At 41.1% G+C, this 21,493-nt stretch overlaps 1 protein-coding gene and 1 long non-coding RNA gene across 6 annotated transcripts in view; one reads left to right on the forward strand and one right to left on the reverse strand.

The window, feature by feature from the left end:
* Stim1 (stromal interaction molecule 1) overlaps positions 1 to 21,493 on the reverse strand; it is a 181,457-nt gene that overhangs the window by 89,113 nt on the left and 70,851 nt on the right. The gene's annotated exons all lie outside the window — the stretch shown is intronic.
* LOC131916347 (uncharacterized) lies at positions 330 to 1,271 on the forward strand. The gene is made up of 2 exons (XR_009380538.1): positions 330 to 457; positions 1,141 to 1,271. It is a non-coding gene; the product is annotated as an uncharacterized LOC131916347 (long non-coding RNA).

The following is a 21,493-nucleotide window of genomic DNA, read 5'->3' on the forward strand; positions in this document are numbered from 1 at the left end:
AACTGGGATAGCCAAAAACATAATTAAAGACAACTCAAGACAGATGTCTACTGGGAAAAGTTTTATCAAAGTGTTAGGGACCTAAGGACTAGCCCAGTTAGGGACTTTGCACAGTGCCCACAAAATATGTTTAACCCATCAGTGGACCAGCTAAGATTATACCCCTTCCAGGTTCAGAAATGAGTCTGGTTCCAACAACTATCAAGTCCCAGTCACAATAGCACCAAAAGCACAATGACATTAATACTGAGGAATCAAGCACACCACAGCATGGGGTAAAAACAATGCAGATTCCAGTTTCCATAGCAACAAGAAGACGGTCCCAAATCTCCGAGATGTGCTGCTCACTAGCTCACCAGAGACTATAGTCTATACTAAATTCCACAAGAGACAAGAACTAGGGAGAAATTCACATTATTTTTCTATCCCACACAAACTTCTATTCAAACAATAAGAGGTAAATGGACCCTCATCTTCTCCTAGGAGAAGACAGCCAAGAATGTCTGTTGAAAAGCTTCGATAATTCTAAGAAGCAGCTGCAGCTTAAGAGTGAATTTTCCATGGCTTTTCTCAGTATACTGCAGAATGCCTCCCGAGTGAAGTGTGCCTGAGCCTCCTCACAGACCTGCTTTCTCATCCCCACCAGTCGGAACTGATTTCGGAAGGTCATGCCTCTATAGGAAAGCACATCCCTATCAAGAGAGCTTAGTTGAGGCCTCAGTGCCCTAGATAACCACAGTAGTTTGCTCAATGATCCCTCTGTATCTGTTTCTGTTTCATTCAGACTCATCCCTTATCAAGAAGTAATAATTTTCCTGAAATTTAAATCTACTGGATTTTGTTCTGCTGAATAAAATCCTTTGCAGCTCTCTCCTCCCACCTCTCTCTCTCCTTTCTCTCTCTGTTTCTCTTTCTCCTTCTCCAGGAAACCTGAACAAGATCAGTAGAGTGTATATAAATGCCAATACCCTGGTAGTAATATTATATCAAAGTTTTTCCAAAATGATACTGTGGAGAAAAACTGTAATGTTTCCCAATGATATCTCCATACTACTTAAAACTCCATGTCAATCTATAATCATTTCAGTGAAACCTTTATTTTTTCTGAAGATTTATTGATTTATGTGTCTGTGTATGCAGGTGCCCAGAGAGTCCAGAAGTGAGAGGCAGAATCCCTGGACCTGGAGTTACAGGTGGTTGTAAGATGTCTGACATGGGTGCTGGGAAACAAACTTGGGTCCCCTGGAAGAATAAGTGCTCTTAACCAATGAGCCATCTCCCCAGCCTGCAAAATCTTATTTCTAAAACACATCTTCATTGATGGAATTCTCAAGTCCTATAATAGTTATTACAAAGAATTTCATACAATAGTAGCTATTGCATATCAAGTATGGTGGTGAATACCTATAATTCAAAACCTTCAAAAACTGAAGCAGGAAGCCTGTCACAAGTTTGACATCAGGTTAGGATACAAGTCTAGCTCCTGTCTCAAGACAAAAACAGCCCTTTAGCACCCACTGATTGCCTCATGTGAATCCCTATTCTATGTTTATGCTCTTAAAGGCCTTGTGCTTCTTTATTATAATCTAGAACATTTATTTGATCTCTGCCTCTGTTTCTATCTGTAAAATGAGAAAATAGTATCTATTTCATAGGGTTGTGAGAATTAAACAAATTAATTTGTATGTACAAAGTACTTCAACTAGAGTACAACATATAATAAACATTTGATTATTACCATGTTCTTTTGTTACAATTGCCCATCTAAAACTAAAAGGTCTGTGGTAGTTGAATGAGAATGGCCCCCATAGGCCCATATATTGGAATGTTTGGTATCTAGTTGGTGGAACTGTTTGAAAGGATTAGAAGGCGTAGCTTTGTTGGAGATATGTCCCTGGAGATGGGCTTTGACATTTCAAAAGCCCCTGCTAGGCAGGCCCAGTGTGTGTGTCTGTGTATGTCTCTGACTCCTGCTTGATGGATCAGATGTAAGTTCTCAACTATTGCTGCAGAGCCATGCCTGCCTACCTGTCACCATGCTCCCCACTATGATGAATATGGGCTCACCACTGCTCTGAAACTGTAAGCAAGACTCCATTTTAATACATTCTTTTATAAGTTGCCTTGGTCATGGTGTCTCTTCACAGCAATAAAAATGTAACTAAGACAAGGTCAAAGCAAGAACCAGATTTGCATCTGTCTCTACTTAAGCACATAGTAGATAATAAATGTTTTGGAAAAGAATTAAGGGAGCTAAGACAGAATAGGTAAATAGAATCTACATCAAAGGTAGAACTGAAGATTTAGAGACACAGAACTGTTGCTAAGAACAGGAATTAATATGAGTTAGAGCTTAGAATAAGATAAACCTTTTTGGAAAATAAACATAACAAGGCCCTATTCCAGATTGAGAATTTGGACACATAAGACATATTCTGCTAATTTATATATATAAACTAAACTGACTCAAGCCAAACCAGGCATGGAAGCTCACATCTAAAAGGTCTGATAAGCGGCGCTGGTGGCGGCACTAGTTACCGACAGAAAGGTCATGAGCCACGGTCACAACTACCTAGTTACAGAGAGCTTTATTAGGAGGAAGAGGGATGGGGGAGGACCAGGCCTGGGAAAGAGCATGTGCAGAGGGCAGAGAGAGAAAGATGGTGGGGGAGGGGAGCAGAGAGAGCAGAGAGAGAGAGGGTGGGGTCTGCGTCCAGCTTTTTTAAGGCGCAGATTGTGTGACCACACTGTGCGCACATAGTCGCCGGCGCCCACTAATGATGTAAGACACAAGACCCTGAACTGTGCATGTGTAGCTGGAGTAAGGGCAGAATTCTAACAACACCTATAATCCCGGTATTTGGAAAGACAAGGGAAGAGGTTTGCTGTGAGTTTGAGGCTAGCCTGCACTGCAGTGAGTTCCAGACCAGCCTGAACTCTTTAATTTGTTATACTAGCCCAAACAGTTGCTTAACCTATTGGAGGAACAATTTTTTTGGAGCTGTAAAATATAGCTTAACGCAAATTTCTATTTAAGATTTTGCAAGCAAACCACATAGTTCATGGATAAAAGCAAAACTAGCTTGTCTTGAGTTTGTTTTTTCATTTTGTTTTGTTTTGTTCAGACAGGTCTTACTATGCAGTTCTAACTGGCCTGGAATTCCTTATGTAGATCAGGCTCGCCTCAAACTCAGAGACCTGCCTGCCAATTAGCTTGTTCTTTTTTTACTCCAATAATTATTTATTTCTATTTTATGAGTATTTTGCCTGAATGTATGTATGTGTACCATATGCATGCCTGGTACTTGTGGTAGCCATGGAGTGTCAGAACACTCGATCTGGAGTTACATATGATTGCCAGCTGCCAGGGGATGCTAAGAAACAAATCTGGGTCCTTTGGAGGAGCAGAAAGTGCTGTTAGCCACTGAGGTTAACAACCCCTTAGGTTCTCCTCTTAAGACTCATTTTCTCTTAAAAATTAAAAAGAGCTGAGGCTGTAGCTAAGTGATAGAAATACACAAGGCCCTGGGATGGCTCCCCAGAACTTCAAATAAACACATTTCTTAAAGATAGGAGGCTGAAGCAGAAGAATGGGGCATGTTTTTAAAGATTTATTTTATGTGTATGAATATTTGTCTATACATATGTATGTGTACCACATCCATACCCGATGCCTGTGGAGGCTAGAAAAGGAAGTCAAACCCCCTAAAACAGGAGTTACAGATAGTTGTAAGCTACCACATGGGTACTGGGATTGAACCTGGGTCCTCTGCAAGAACAGCCAATGCTATTAACTGTTGAACCATCTCTCCAGCCCCAATTATTATTTTTTTGACGCACCCATTCTGCTTTACCTTAAAATTATTCACTATTGAACTGCTGATAAACTTTTGGATGAGTACAAGCTAACTCACATCTCTAAAACAAAATAGTAACAAAGTTTCCTGCAATCAATAGGGAAAAGCCTAGGCATGGTGGCACATACCTACAATCCCAACTTTTGGAAAGCTGATGTAGGATTGTCATGAGTTCCAGGGTAGCCTACATACAGAATTCCAGGCCAGTCAGGGTTATATAGTAAGATCTATGTTAAAAAAACAAAAACCCTGCAATCTACAATGGTAGCCTGACTACATGATATGCTGGTACAATGGTGGTGCAAATGTTGTGGGAGTAACCAACCACTATATCTGATTGGATTTGTGGACCACTACATAAGTTGGAACCCATGTGGGAAATTGTTCAAATGGCCAAGAACCTGAGACCATGATACTAGGGCAAATACTATTGTTCTGCTAAAGGAACATAGCAATTAAATGACTCCCAATGACATTCTTCTATGCTCATAGATCAGTGTCTCTTTCGGGCTGCAAGAATATATTATAGAGATTCAGCTGTGTATTAAAGCTATACTTTGACCCGCAAAGGGTCCATCAAATGGGAAGCCATTTATCATGGAATATTTGGTGTTATAGAGCCTTAATATTTCAGCTGTCTTCTGCTATGAAATTCTTGTGTGCCCAAATACTTCCAGACCATTTTGGCAAACAGCTAAGCTTCTCAGATACTGTTCCACTAGGTACTACCTCCCCTGCTGAGCCTAGGAAACAAGCAGGCTCCTAGATACATAGCTTGGTTTCTTGTGCAAATGAAGCTCAGACCATCCCCTTTCTTAAGGCCTAGGGGCATGGCAGTGAAATTGACTGAGGACAACAGGGCTTTTTGCATAACCAGGTGCAGTAAGGACTGGAGCAGAATTCCAGAGGCAGACACAAAACCGCATGGCCAGAGAGAGGAGAGGAGGACAGAGATTCTATAAAGGGTAAAGCAGATCTCTTGTAGATATTATCAGGGCCAGGGGTAAGGATCCAAGAAGGATGGAGGATGAAGGAACGGAGGATGAAGATCAGGTCAAAAGCATAGGAGCTTACTAAAACTATGAGGACAGGAAAACTGGGCACAGAGCTGAATGTCAAGACAGAACTGAAGCTGTATAAATAGAGTTTTGTCATAAAGAAATAAAGTAAACGGACAAAAGAGCATAGTGTACGTAGATTCCTTTCCCTCAGATACCCCACGACATATATAGCATCTTTCCCAGGACTCTGGGAGGAATTTTCTCAGGGCAGGAACTTGGGAAAATTCCATTATCCTTAGGTGTCTCACTCAACCATCATCAGAGAAGCTTCCTCCTACAGTACATGGGAACAAATACAGAGACCCACAAATGGATGATGTGCAGAGGGTGAGAGACCTTGGAACACTCAGTCCTAAATAGGATGTCTACATCAGACCCCTCCCCCATCAGGGCTCAGGGAGCTATGCAGAAGAAGAGGCTGAAAGATTATAAGAGTCAGAGGGGATACACCAAGGAAACACTATCTCCTTGACACAACAAAAACGGTGCACACATGAACTCACAGTGACTATGGGAGCATAAGGCCTGCACGGGTCCAAGACAAATGGTGTCCCAGTGCAGAGAAAAAGAAGTGGACATGAGCTGCTATCCCTAGTAAAAGAAGTTATCTCCAATTGACAACCATTTACAAAGAAAAATTAAGTTTTCTCCAATGGAAGTTCACTAGGTATATAAACCAGACTTAAGGGCATGCTCCATGCCCAGCAGTAGAAGGCCAACACAAAATGAACTCAATGATATTTGGGGGGATTTTTTTTGTCTCATATTGCTTTGGGCATATTTTACCTTACAGGTCCTTTTTGTATATATTATGGTCTCCAATTTTGTGTTTTTATGGGTTTTGTGTGTGTGTGTGTGTGTGTGTGTGTGTGTGTGTGTTTCTTTTTTTCTGTCTTTTTTTTTTAATTCTGGTTTGTTTATTTGTTTGTTTTCTAAAAAGAAGTCATGGAGTTGGATGGGTGGAGGTGGAAAAGATCTGAGAAGAGTTGGGAAAAGGGAAACCATGATCAGAATATATTGTATGAAAAAAAAATCATTTCCAATTAAAAAGAGAATGAATGAAAAAATACGAGGGAACAAATAAAACACAACTTTCCATCTATTCCTCTTCTCCATACAACTCACACAATCATACCCTAAGACTTGAAAAAAAAAAAGATTATCATTATACACAGGTTCACATAAAAAAATTTATCAAAGGCTGGTTTTATCTACAATGAAGTGCAAAATGCAAGATACACTTTTTGAAGGCAGAGTTTAATAAAACTGTGTGGCTCTAGAACTTACTATAACATAGGTGGTATAATGAATAGATATCAATATGAAGAATGAATAGATGAATTTACAAGTGGATTAATAGTGGAATTTTTTTTCAGTCGTTTATTTCTTGTTAAGATCTTAAGATCCCAATGGAGTTGATTCAAAGGTAGACCTCAGTCTAGGGCCAAATTCTGTCTTCGGTACCAATTTAAGATAAAACAAAAAGTTCTCTCCTCATGGGTGTAACTCTGGCCTTTCCTTTCTTAGCATTTCTCTCTTTAACTTATTTCAGATTTGTATGCTATGGATGAACTAATGGAGGAAGATGTTTCCCTGAGGACATGGCTTATAGCAGCCAAGGCTTTGTGCCTGATTATTTTTCTGAATAACTGGCCTCTGGAGACACAAAGGTAAGGAACATGGTATACCTAAGTAGACAGGATTCCATATGTGTGTATGGTAGGAGAGGAAGGGTAGTGGGATGATGTGACAGTAAAATGAGAAGACAATGGCCAGAGAAATATTGAAGTCAACTCTTCCTCAGTATCGCCTTTCTTTTTTTTTTTTTTTTTTTTTTTTTGGTTTTTCAAGACAGGGTTTCTCTGTGTAGCTTTGTGCCTTTCCTGGATCTCGCTCTGTGACCAGGCTAGCCTCGAACTCACAGAGACCCGCCTGGCTCTGCCTCCCAGTATCGCCTTTTTACCATGTTTTAGATTTCCTTTTTGGTGACCTAGTAGAAAGGGTAGAAGCCAAAGCCTTTCCTCACATTGTTACCAGCTATTAATATATAACTGCTGCTCTGTGGGGCTCATCCTCTTCATAAGTCAAATGGGATCAGGACTGTCTCATCTGACTTCTTGTGACTTCTTGGACTGTAGTGAGGACTGCTGATGTTGGATAAGAAGGCTCTGAAGATTAGAGGTGACAATGCCCTGATCAAGGCTAGAGGAGGACTCTGGCTACTATCCCATCTTTTGTCATCAGGGTCCTGTCCCTAGAGGAATAAGCTACAATAGCCTGGTCCTAGGTGATCTTCTCCTCTGACCTTTCTAGTTTTTTAGCTGCTATACAGTCTCTATATAATATGGGTGACCCAGAAATATCAATTGTTCCTGTAATGTCTTTCATAGCTTTGACTTCCCTATCAATACTCATTAAAATGACATATCATTGTGTTTAGAGGTAAACATACAGCAGTGGTTCTCAACCTCTGGGTCATAACCCCTTTGGGGATCAAAGTGGATGACCCTTTCACCTAGGATCATCAGAAAACACAGATACTTATATTACTTTATGGTTCATAATAGTAGTGAAATTACAGTTATGAAGTAGCAGCAAAAATGATTTTATGATTGGGGGTCACCACAACATGAGGAACTGTATTAAAGGGCTGCAGCATTAGGAAGGTTGAGAACCACTGTTATAGAGTATAAGCTCTAGGCAGGTATAGTGGCACCTGCCTGTGATACGAGCACTAAGAAGGCAGAGACAGGAGGATCATGAGTTCAAAGCCAGCTTGGAACTACATGGTGAGTTCCAGGACAGCCAGGGTACTGAGACCTTGTCCCCAATACACAAAACACAAGGCATTCTTAAACAAACAAAAATCAAAAAATATATAAAACAAAAACAAAATGTATTCCAAAGTGTAGTGGAGAACTGAAAATGTGGCTCAAATGGTAGAGTGCTTGCCTAGCATGCTTTAGTCCCTGAGTGGTGTCATACGTCTATAATCCCAGCACTAGGAGGCAGAGGCAAGAAGGTCAGAACTTCAAGATCATCTTCAGCTACATAGTGAATACAAGACTTGTTGGCCTACATGAGACCCTTGCTAGGAAAAAGTGCTATATATTCCCACATCAGAAAATTATTAAGCTAGGCATGGTGACATGTACCTGGAATTTCAGAATTTGGAAAGTTGAGGCAGTCTGGGCTAGTCTGGGCTACATAAGATACTATCTAAAAAAGCAGAAACAATTAATAAATAAGTTATTAGATAATTGTATTTTTATAATTAGATTCCTTTAGTTCAGGGACCATATCCATTCATTATACCATTGGCAAACTTTTGGTAAAAATTTCTTGGATAAGAGTATATGCATTTGAATACTAGATTTGCCACATATATGTAGTAATAAGTTTAGGACCATGAGCAAGAGACTTGTCTAAGTCTTAGTTTATCTGTTAAATGAAGTCATAATTTTTGCCTTGAGGAGCCACGTGAGAAATAAATGTATATGTTATGTCAGGCAGTATGTTAATGTCACCCCTCTGCATACCAGCCAGATGGGTGACAATGGGACCCAGTAGTCTACAGTCACTGAATTACCAACACAGTGTGCTGCTGAACTGAGAGATGTTTGTGAGATGATATTTTCTGAATATGTAGCCTATGACAGAGGAAGGAGACAGTAAACCAGGATTATCTTTAACATTTCTGTCTTGCCTTTCTCTCTTTCTACTTCCTCCTCTTCTCTCTCCTCTCTCCTCTCGTCTCCCCTCTCTTGTCCTTATTTCCTCTCTTCTTTTCACTTTCAACAGTTTCATGTAGAGCAGGCTGGCTTCAAACTTGCTATGTAGCTAAGGATGGCCCTGACTTCTTCATCCTCCCCCTCCACTCCCGAATACTGGGATTACAAGTCTGCACTACCAATGCCTGGCAATGTGTTAGCCTTGCTTGTTCTTGCTTGGATTCTGAGTTCCTAAAATAGCCACAATTTTTATTTCTTTGTTTATTTATTGCCTCTTGCTTTTCCAAGTGTCCTAAGCAAGAGCACGTTCATTTGACTCCTTTAGACGGGCTTTGTTTGGCTCTCTCATTAGCTGTTAACATATCCTGCTTGTAACTCAGTTTCCTGACCTGATGTACCTTTTCCAGGGCTGAAACAGCGATTCTGGTGATCATTCCAAGTTATTTTTTTTTTTTTTCCTGAGCAGTGGGAAGCACCCTGCTCTGAAGTGGAAGACTTGAGTTACAGTGTTGGCTCTGCCACTGTCTAATATGTAGCCCTGGGTAAGGTGCTTGCCCTCTCTGAGTCAGATTTCTAATCTTTAGATTAGAAAACTCAGGTTTCTAATCTTTAAAATGAAGGATTTTAACCAAATCTGTAGCTTCTAAGTATTCTTAAATTCTGTGTTTGAGTTAGGCAAACTACTTTGTTGGAGGGACTCTTGGTTTCCTCATCAGTAAAACAAGCAGGTTGGCCTATGTAGAAGGCAAATCTAGCCTGACTATACTCTCATTCTTAGTGGTTTGGTTTTTTTGTTTTGTTTTGTTTTGTTTTGTTTTTCCTTTCTGGAGATTTCTGACAGTTAACAGCATGGACAGGAAACCCTTGAACACTTCTAACTTGGCAAAGTTTGCTGCTCCCTCTGAACCTCATCCCAGCCCATTTCCTGTGTTTACAGCCGTTGGGTTTTGTACTTAGTGACAGGCCTGGCTGGTCATACTTCACTGCCGTCTCCACAACTTGATACAAGGTAGAAGGAAACAAGTGCCAATTTAGGACTCTGGAGGGTTTCAGCTTCAACTGTGTGACCTGCTCTGTCACATGTCAACGTCCTTCCTTATCTGCAAAGACGGAAAGTTTAACTAGTGTAATTCTTTTGGCGCTGATATTGGAAGATAAAAGAACTTGTCTTTCGATCCTCTTGGAACAACCCTCCATTTAGCCTGATTCTTCCATTTTCTATCTTGGAAAGAACTGCGGAGGCTCCATTTGTATTTTGTGTATTGGACAATGTAAAAGGAAGAAAATAAACCAAACAGTCTAAAACTCTAACCCCAGCACTCGGGAAGCAGAGGCAGGTAGATTTCTTTGAATTCCAGGCCGGCCAGGGCTACATAGGGAGTTCCAGACTAACCAGAGCTACATACTGAGACTCTATTCATATAAAAAGAAGAAAGAAGCATCAGCAGGTGCTACCGTACCAAACAGCTTTCTAAGGCCCAGAATGGCAGCAGAGAAGAATTAAGGTGGGAAACTATTGGCACAGAATTTCTCTGCAAATTAACTCTGTGATTGGAACCAGGTAGAGACCAGTATACAATCATTCTTGTCAAGACTCTGAAAAGAGGGTCTCTAATCCCAGCACTTGCAGGACAGAGGCAGGCAGATCTCAGTGGGTTCAAGACCAGCCTGGTCTACATAGTGAGTTCTAGGATATCAAGGGTTACATAAAGAGACCCTGTATCAAAATAAAAAAGGAAAATGATAAATACTCCGGAGACAGACCAATATCCCAGTTCCATTCCTGCTTCCAACATCTGTGTGGTCAATAATTTAGTAGATTGGGTCTCAAGGAGAAGATAGTGTAGAAATGCTCAACATCATTCCTGACTCTCTCTTCCTTTCTTCCTTTTCTCATTTTTGCAATGCATGTCTGTGCCTATGCCCAACAGCCTGCCTCTCTCTCTCTCTCTCTCTCTCTCTCTCTCTCTCTCTCTCTCTCTCTCTCTCTCTCTCTGTGTGTGTGTGTGTGTGTGTGTGTGTGTACACGTGTGCGCGCACACACACACGCAGAGGCCAAAGGAGAATCTCTGATATCTTTCTCTATTGTTCTCCACCTTATTTTTGAAAACAGGGTCTTTCACCCAACTTGACACTTGCTGTTTCAGCTAGACTGTCCAGTCAGGGAGCTCTCAGAACACACTTGTCTCTGTTCTTCCTCTCCGTGCAGAGGGGTTACAGGCACATTCACCCATGCCCAGCTTTTACATGGATGCTATGTATTCAAACTCAGGTACTCTTGCTTGCTTAGCAAGTGTTCTCACCCACTGGGTCATCTCCTTAGCCCTTTCCTTTCTCTCTTACATACAGTAAAAATGTACTTAATTCTGTTCTGAAGTAAGTAAAATGATGCTGAAATCTGGCTGTCCTGGGCCATGAACAAGTCTTCTAGGGACAGAATTTGGTTATGGATAGAAAAACCTTTATGAAATAGTACCTGTGCCAGCCTAGGCTCTGAGTTCTAATCTCATGAGAGGAGACTCACAGGGCATGGAGTAGTTCAAGGTTTTCCCTGTAGTAATCGGTTTTTCCTGGACTCTGCAGAGCCAGAAAGTCTTAAATGTAAGGAACAGTCAGAGATGGACAGTCTTGCCCTAGAATTCAGTTCTTAGTCACAATACTACACTACACTAAAGACTACCAGAAAGGCTTTATATACATTTAACTGTGTATGCATGATTTTAAAACAGTTGGTCATAGCTGAGCACAGAGGGATATACCTGTAGTCTCAGCTATATGATGACATTTTATTTGTATGTTAATAAATAAAGTTGCCTGGGGGTCAGAGCTAATAGCAAGCCATTTAGCAGAAGTCTGGCAGTGGTAGCACACGCCCTTAATCCAATCACATGGCAGGCAGAGTCTGTGTGTTCAAAGACATAGCCAGCTTGGTGACACATGCCTTTAATCCAAGTACCAACCATAGAGACCTGGAGGTCTGTATAGACAGGCAGTGACGAAGAAGTCATGTGGTTGGGTTTAGAACCAATGAGAAGGCAGAACAGAAAGTCAATAAAAAATACAGACACACAGGAAGTAGGTCTCTTTCTGAGGGGAAGGACGGCAGCAGCTGCCAAGCTAAAGGCTTGTGCTAGTGTTCTGACCTCTTGGGCTTTTAACTCTTTATTTGGCTCTGTGTTTCTTATTTAATAAGACTGTTTAGAATTACATCTACACAGCTACACTGGAGACTAGGCTGTAGAACTACCTGAGCCCAAAGGTTTAAGACTAGCCTGGACAACATAGTGAGACCTATTATATAAGTATTCACATATTAGGAATCAAACCCTGGACCCTGCACATTCTAGGGAAGTATTCTACAATAATCCTTGGGTTTTGGAGACAGGATTTCCCAGTTCAGGCTGGTCTTGAATTCATGACGAACCCCAGGCTAGCCCTGAACTCTCAAACTTCCTCCTAAATTCTGGGATCACAAGCATAGGTCACTATGCTCATCTAAAATGTCTCTCTGTTTTACTACTTTTGACTTAGATTTTTGGGTTTTCCTGAGACAGTATTTTATGTAGTCTAGGCTGTCTTCTAACTCTTGGTCTTTCTGCCTCCACTTCTCGTGTGCTAGGATAAAAGGTATGTGCCACCATAACCAGTTTTTGTCTTTCCTTTTTTTACCTTATTGGGAATTTGAATCCAGGCCCTCAGGCATGCTAGGCAAATATTCTACCATTCTACCATTGATCTACATCAACAGCCTTGAGACTTCATCTCTTAAAAAGGAAAAAGAAAGAAAAGGAAATCCTTGCCCAACCTAGGCATTGGTGGCACATTCCTTTAATCCCAGAACTCTGGCAGGAGAAGCAGCCATATCTCTGAGTTCAAGGCTAGTCTGGTCAACAGAGCAAGTTCCAAGACAGCCAGGGCTACACAGAGAAAACCTTCTCGGGAGAAAAGAAAAAGAAAGAAAGAAATGAAACCCTTGCCCAAAGACACTTCTTTTAAATACATTCCAAACTTCTATCTCTTTAGCTTCATTTCCCCTGCATCTTTCATGTGCCTACTTGCTCTCTACAGGTTGACACAATCAATGTAAGACCTGACTTTGATTCATAGCTTGCTGTTCTCTTTCTTCTCCCCCTAAAACATTAATCAGCCTTTCAGATGCAGGTCTTCCTTTAAAAGAGGATGAGGTAAACAGATCTTCCAATGGTTTTCTGCCAACCACATCTCAGTCACTATATCTGTACCTTTTGCACATGATCTCATTTAATCTTCACAGCCTTATGGTATCACTATTATTGTCCCTATTTTTACAGACAAAGAAAAAAAGCAGGAGGTGGGCAGTAAAACAGCTCCTTGGGTAAAAGGGCTTGTTATGAAAGCCTAATAACCTGAGTTCAATCCTCAGAACCCACATTATACCCATAGATGAATGCATCTCTCAACCCTCATCTGAGAAGTTTCCATTTGCAGTAGACAATGATTAACACAGAGACCTAAAACTGGCCAACGTTAATAAGAAAATAAGAGACTTCAGGATGGTCAGCCCTCAATAGAAAGTGTGTTCTGTACCCTCTCTTACAAAGGTTTGGAAATCACTGCAAAAGAGAAGTCAAAAGAGTGTAAGAGCCAGTGGCAGTGAGTGACTCCAAGGAAACAGTGTCTTCTGGACACAGCAGGACCGCTGCTCATATGAACTCATAATAGTTGTGACAGTATATACAAAACCTATGAAAGCCCAAGCCATACCATATGCCAGTATGGATATGGAAGTTGGACAATCCTACTCCTATTCAGAGACCTACTGGCAATTGCTAACAACTGGGAAAGGGGGGAACAGTTTTTTCTAAGAGTGTAGCCCTTGGTAAGTCAACCATGGTCAGTTAGAAGACCACACATCCAAGAATATTTAGTCTTGGTCTTGAAGGGCTTTTTTAAAATAGACACAAATTTGGGTGGGTAGAAAATGGCAGTGGATCTGGGAAGAGTTGGGAGAGAGGAGGTAAATATCAAAACATGTACAAAACTCTCAAAGAACTAATAAAACTTGAAGAAAAAAGTTGGATGGTGTGGCAAACATCTGCAGTTCCAGCACTCATATGGGGAGATAGGCAGCAGAGACAAGAGAATTTCCCAGAAGCTAGCGGGCTAGCCAGCCTGGACTACACAATACAGCACAGTAGAAACAACAGAAGAAAACCTGCCTCTATAAAGTGGAAGGAGAGAACTGACTGCCAAAAGCTGTTCTCTGACTTCCACAAGTATGCTTGCACACACATGTATGTGTATGTACAATATAATAAATAAAAGTTTTAAAAAGAAAAAATTAAGTTTATATTGTTAGCTTGCCAATGCCACACAATACTAAAGGCACAGGATTGTTCCACTGTACCTTCTAAGTCCCTAATTATTGAATATACATGTGTAAATATTTATACTGTACAATTTAAGTTTGCATTTTATTAAAAATTGACTAAAAAGCATTTACCATTTATGTATATGTCTTATCTCTCCTATCTGAACTCTGATCACCTCTACCCTCACCTGAAGGGCTTCTCCTAAAGCACTTAACAGTGACTACAGAGATTTACCAACACCAAATTGAAGGATCTGGACTGACCAAGAAAGAACTATTTTGTTCTGGGTAAAGCTGCCAGCAGCTGTGTCTTAACCATACATACCAACTAATTTCTTTTAGGGCCAAGGAAAAGGCTCTCTTAATGGAGAAAATCACATAGTGAAATCTATGAGTCACCCTCGTCAACAATGATATGAAGATTCCAGAAAACAAGTAGCCAAAAAAGAATCTCAGTAGGTGGAGTGTTTTTTCCCTGCCCACTCAGGAAGATGATGGTCTCTAAGAGTGCACACAGCTTCAGCTACAGAATGAGGGAATCCCAAAGAAAAGATCAACAAAGACCAGCTAATCAGAACATTACTCAAAGAACGGCTCCAGGGGTCTTGGTATAGTATGATCGAGGAAACATAGAATCTAGTCTCTGGTTCTGTGTCATTCATTTATTCAATAACTATTGATAGCACTTGTAGTGGGTAGCCATTACAGCTTTGTTCTGGAAGTTCCAACCCCCATTGAGACTTCGGCAACTGTCACGCCTACAAGGCGGGGCCAAGGGAGGCGCCTGGGGACCCGAGATCTGGATCAGCGAACGCTCACTTGGTTCCGGGACCTTGGACGGTGAAGGTGGGCCAAGCAGAGCTCCAGAGAACACCGCTGGACTGCGATACACCTTCCCCAGACCCCGCGACCTATCTATCCCTTAACTTGTAAGTTACACCATTAAATAAATCTCCTTTTAACTACGTGGAGTGGCCTTAATAATTTCACCAATAAGCACTGATAATACTAATCAATCTAATATGTAATTTGAACAGTTAAGTTATTTAACATCTGAGTGTGGAGGTCTTATCATCTCTAAAATGGCCTTATTAAGCACTTTCTAGCCCAACAGAGGAATTAGAAGCAAAAAAGAAAAGAAACTAGAGTCAGAGGCAAGGTATAATGACGGGGGCTGGAGAGTTGGCTCAGAGGTTAAGAGCACTGGCTGTTCTTCCAGAGGTCCTGAGTTCTATTCCCAGCAACCACATGGTGGCTCACAACCATCTGTAATGAGATTTGGCACCCTCTTCTGGCCTGCAAGCATGCATGTAGGCAGAACACTGTATACATAATAAATAAATAAATCTTTAAAAAAAAAAAACAAGGTATAATGACAAGGACAATTTGCACAAAGCTAGAAGGCCAGTGTCTATCCTCAGGTTCACAAATCAAATGACCCTGAGTTAGTTTCCTGCCCACTGTGAACCTGTGTTCACTATGAGACAATCTCATAGTTTATTACCTGACAATGCTAGAAAAATAAGTGTTATGAGTAAGTGTTATGGCACATGTCTCTAATCCCAGCACTCTGGGAAGGAGAGGCAGGAGGACTCCAAGTTTCAAGACAGCCTAGGCCAGAGTGAGACCTTGTTTGAAAAACAAAACAACAACAACAACAAAGGTGTCAGACTGTTTCGGACTGTCAGCCCTCTGAGAAATCCCAGAGCAAACCAGGAGGGAGAGTGCCTCATCGCTGCAGCTGCAAACATGAAGGCAGCACTGCTCTAGAGGACTTCCTGTCTGCTGTTACAGGGAATCTGTTCCTTTCCATTTTCTCACCTTGCACAGCCCCCAAGGGCCAAACCTGTGAACCACAAGGTCCAGCTGCCAAGACAGGCTCATCCCTGGCATTTCCTCCCAACACATTCCCTGGGTCAGGTTCAAGAGCTTGGAAGAACAGCACAGGGTAAAAGGCAAGGTAAAGCAAAGCAGGCAAAAATGACATCAGCAACTACAAGATGTGCAGAAGGGCTGTGGGGCCATACACTACAATGGTGATGGACACTGCAATGAATTACAGAAGAAGAATCTTGTCAGCTTATGGAAGTGCGTAAGATACAATAGTCTACTTCTAGTTTGGACATCATTACATTACTGTGTGGTGAATTTAACTATTCAAACTAATAATGGTCCCCCTAAGACCCTCAGCTTGCACAAAATAGAGAAAATTCACCTTCTTGATCTTAAGAAGTTCAAAATGGATGGGCATGGTACACATGTGAAATCCCAGATTTGATGGTTATTCTTGGTTGTCAGCTTGACTCCATCTAGAATTAACTAAAACGCAAGCAGCACGGCACACTAGTGAGAAATTTTTCTTGACTGGATCATGTAGGGTCAGAAGATCCATTCTAAATCTGGACCACACCTTCTTGTGGCAGCCTGTATAAAGGATACGGAAGAAAGCTTTGGCTTTTTGTCTGCCTGCCTTCATTCTCATTGGCATGTTCATCTACCCTACAGCTGAGGCATTCCTTCACTGGTATTAGAAGCTACTTCTTCAGGATTCCAATGTATACTGAGGACCAGCTGAGATATCCAGCCTCGTGAACTAAACAACTGTTGCATTCTTGAACGTCTGTCAGGAGACAGCCATTGTTGGACTAACTGGACCACAGCCTGTAAGCTACTATAATAAATCCATATTTACATACAAACACAAACACACAAACACACATACACACACACACACACACACACACACACACACACACACACACACACATCCTATCAGTTCTATTCCTCTACAGAACCCTGACTAATACACCAGAATTTAGGAGGCTGAGAGGACCCCAAGAGTGAGGCCATCTTGAGCTACATAGTAACACTGCCAATTAAAGATTAAAAAATAAAAGATGTACAAGATGTGGGGAGGAAGACAGACAGGTACATAAATAATCACAGTATAACAAAGGGCCATATAAAGTGATATGAAGGCACAAAAGTGAATATGACCTCCTATATTCTAAAAGGAGACCAAAGATAGTAACAGTAAAAAGTGATGTGCAACTTGGTCTTGAAGGAAGCTTATGAACACACAGGGCAGGAAAAATGAGAAAGATATCACTGGGGGAAGAGAAAGTACAGAGACTCGAGATACAGAAAGTCCTATGGGCTAGAAAGTTAGCTCAGTGGTCAAGAGCACTTGCTCTGTAACTTTGAGGGCCTGAATTCAGTATCAGCACCCAGTAAAAGGAGTGTCTCACACAAGCCTGTAACCCCAGCACTATGAAGGCAGAGACAGAAGGATTACTGGGGCTTACTGACTGTCAGCCTAGCTAGGAGCTCTACATTTAGGGAGAGACTTTGCCTCAAAGAAATAAGGAGGGAGAAAGAAAGACACTCTACACCTTCCTCTGGCCTCCACATGTGCAAGCGAACACATGCACAAACACCACACACACACACACACACACACACACACACACACACACACACACGACCTGCTATGCTTTGAGAACAGCAAGCAGCCTAGTAGAGTTAGAACAAAGAACGTTAAGTGTAGCAGCTCTGTGTTATTTAGGACCCTAAACAACCCTCCTCTCCTTCTCCTTTTCTCACTCCTCCTTCTTCTCTTTTTCTCCTTCTATTTATTCTCTATGCCTGGCTGCCCCACCTATTTCTCTCTCCTGCCTAGCTATTGACTGTTCAGCTCTTTATTAGACCAATCAGGTGTTTTAGGCAGACAAAGTAACACAGCTTCACAGAGTTAAACAAATGCAACATAAAAGAATGCAACACATCTTTGCATCATTAAACAAATATTCCACAGCATAAACAAATGTAACACATCTTCAGCTAATATTCCACAACACCTTTCCTACCTTTCTTTGACCCTGCCTTACATACCCATCTGTCTCCCACAACCCTAACAACTCTGAGAAGGAAAAAAATCCTCCCCCATTATAATGTTCTCTACTGAAAGAGAAAAAAGAACCTTAAGTCCCTGATAGAGAAACATTAAGTACTAGCTTAAAACCAGCCAACTAGCCAGAGCAGCCATGCAGATTATAAAGGCTAAAAGAATCTCTTCTTACCACTGAAATGCAGTTCGAATGCCTTCTTCACTCATTCATTTCTAGCCAGTCATTCCCAGGGTCCATCCTCCAAGAACACAGTGAAAGCTTGAGTGAGAAAGACGGTCCAACAAATCCAGAGCTAACTTACTATTTAAAACAGTTATAGTTGCTTCATTTTAAACACACACACACACACACACACACACACACACACACACACACACACACACACACAATTTAGGGGGCTGGAGAGATGGCTCAGCAGTTAGAAGCACTGGCTGCTCTTCTAGAGGACCTCAGTTCAATTCCCAGCACTCACATGGCAGTTCACAATTATCTCTAACTCCAGTTCCAGGGGATCTGAAATCCCCTTCTAACTTCCGCAGGCACCAGACACACACAATGCACATACATACATGCAAGCAAAACACACACATAAAATTTTTAAATTTTTAAATATTTTAAATAAATAAATTTTAGATGTGGGGAGGAAAGACTAGATGTTCTTCTTCAAGCAGGATACATTCTTAAGCATCAGTCGTTCTGAGAATCCTTGAATTACTCACACAGAGAATCCATGTAGATTAAATCAAGGTAGACAGAGCCAAAGAAGCCATGGAAACCCACTGACACACAAGACCTGAAATGTGTAACTACACTAAGGAACAGCTGGGAGTGGAGAAAGCATGATCTCTGAAGAGTGAGCTCTGAGCTCTCATCTCAAGCTACTGATAGCTGACTTAGTTTACTGAATTTCATCTCCTTTCTTGTAAATAAGAAATCCTATTTACCTTAGAATACTACTAAAAATATTGAACAAACAACATAAACTGCTGGGTATGGGGGCACACATCATTAATCCTAGCACTCAGGAGGCAGAGGCAGAAGGATCCCTGTGAGTTCTAGGTAAGCCTGATCTACATAGCAAGCTCTAGGACAGTCAGGGCTACACAGAGAGACTCTGTCTCAAAAAACAAACAAAAAAAAAGCAAAACAAAAAAAAATCACTTAGTCTATTAGATACAATATTTAAATAATTTCTCTTTCTTCCCAGGATCACAATGTTGTACTTTTGCACAATTAAAGAAGGGTGGTCCCAATCACAACAACACAGACTATTATGAGCAGCACACCAAGACACCACAGTTTAAGATAGTAAGGCATTAAGAATTATATCTATAAGCACAACTCAAAAACTATAACAGAACTCAGAAAAACAGACTTAAAGAAGCCAGGGATGTAGCTCAGTTAGTAAAGTGCTTGTTCTAGCTTACACAGAGCCCTGCATTTGGTACTCAGCACTGCATTAGGAAGGGCTAGGAAGCTGGCTCAGACGGCAAAGTGCTTGCCATGTAAATATAAGGACTGGAGTTCAAGCCCCCAAAACCTACATAAAAAAGCTAGGCACAGCAGTTGCACCTATAATCTCAGTGCTGGAGTGGGAGAGACAGGAAGATCTATAGGGCTCAACAGCCAGCCAGTCTAGCCAAGTTGGTGAGTTTCAGGTTCAGTGAAACTGTCTCAAAAAATAAGGTGGAGGAAAAAGGAAGACATCAGTCCTCTACCTCTAACCTCCAGGTTCATGAACAGACATGCACACATGCACCCACCCACACACACACAAATACACATAAACTAAATGTTGAATGGCTGGGAGTGGTAACACACACCTGTAACCCCAACACTCATGAAGTAGAGGCAGGAGGACAAGAAGTTCAAGGACATCCTCAATTGCAGTTTAAGGCCAGTCTCTGTTACATGAGACCCTATCTAAAAAATTTCAGAAACCTTTTAAAAGACCTAAATAAAACTAGAGATGCATTCAAGACAATGAATGGGTCAAGACCATATACTCAGCTATGTATGCCAACAAATACAAGATACTGAGCTCCAAAAACTGAAGCAAAAACAACTTCTGGGCCATGGAGATGGCTCAACAGATAAAGTGCTTGCCACAGCCATACTAGCCTGACCATCTGAGTTCAATCCATTTCCAGATCTCTACCAAGCTCAAGTCTGTACATAGACAAGCCTGTCTTTGTCCATTCAGTCTATTAAAACAAAAATATCATAGGTAGATGACTTAAACAATGACCATTCATTTCTCATAGTTCTGGAGGTTGGTAAGGGCCAGTATCAAGGCACCAGCAGATTTGGCATCTTGTCTCACTTCCTAGTTCAGAGAGTCTTCTCACTGTGTCCTACCCTGACTGAAGGTGCAAGCTCAGTGAAGTTGGGTTTTTTGTTTGTTTTTTGTTTTTTAAGGACACTAATCCCATCTATAAGGACCCAGGACTTATAACCTAGCAAATGATCCACCTATCACATGGGGAGTTAGGATTTCATGTTTGGGTGGCACACAAACATTCAGTCATAACATTCTGCCTCCATCCCCCCCATTCAAATCATATTCTTCCTGGATGCAAAATAAATTCATAACATCCCAAAAGAAGTAAAGTTTTTTATATTCATTCCTTATATTAACTTGTCCCACCAATTTGAAAGTCTTAAAACTATCACATAAATCTTGACCATCAGATATACATCAAACTCAAAGTGCAATTTATCCTGAGGCAATGTACTTTTCAGCTGTAAACCTGGAAAACTAAACAAATCATGAGTTTCAAAATACAGTGGGGTCAGGGCTGGAAAAATGTCAGTTAAAAGTGTGTACTAGGCCAGGCATGGTGTTATATGCCTTTAATCCCAGCACTGGGGAAGAAGAAACTGGCAGATCTCTGAGTTCGAGGCCAGCCTGGTCTACAAAATGAGTTATAAGCCTTAGCCAGTGTTACACTGTTTGAAAAAGAAAAACAAAATCTGAAAAGATTATGCTGCTGTTGCAGAGAACCCACATAGGGTGGCTCAGAGCCATCTGTAACTCAAGCTCCAGAGGATATAATGCCTTCACAGGCACCCTGTACACACATGCACATACCCACAATACACCACACCACACACACATATATTCATACACATACATGTAATTAAAAATAACAAATCTTAAAGAGAAATACAATGGTGGGGACTAGAACTCTGGCTCAGTAGCAGAGCACCTATATAGCATATTCAAGATCCTAAGCACAATACCTAGCATCATAAAACTAAACTTAAAAATAGGCAATAGCAAAATATACTAAGGAAGGATGACCTCAATTACAACAGTCAATGTGAAAGCACACCCAAGACTTGCCCTCTTAAAATTAGGTGACACTGTCCCTGTGGCTTTGGACAGATATCATATGGCTGTTGAAAGCAAAATAATTATCCTCCCTTTTGAAGACAAGGATCCAGTCCTAATGATCTATGAATCACCTTCAGAATCTTTCTTTTCTGCTGAAATAGCTGACAAAGGTTGTGGCTCACCCATACTAACCTCCTTATCATCAGTAGAACACACCCTTAGGATTCTCTTCGAAATATGTGAGATATA

This window comes from Peromyscus eremicus, chromosome 1, assembly GCF_949786415.1.
Source record: "Peromyscus eremicus chromosome 1, PerEre_H2_v1, whole genome shotgun sequence".
Taxonomy (NCBI): Eukaryota; Metazoa; Chordata; class Mammalia; order Rodentia; family Cricetidae; genus Peromyscus; species Peromyscus eremicus.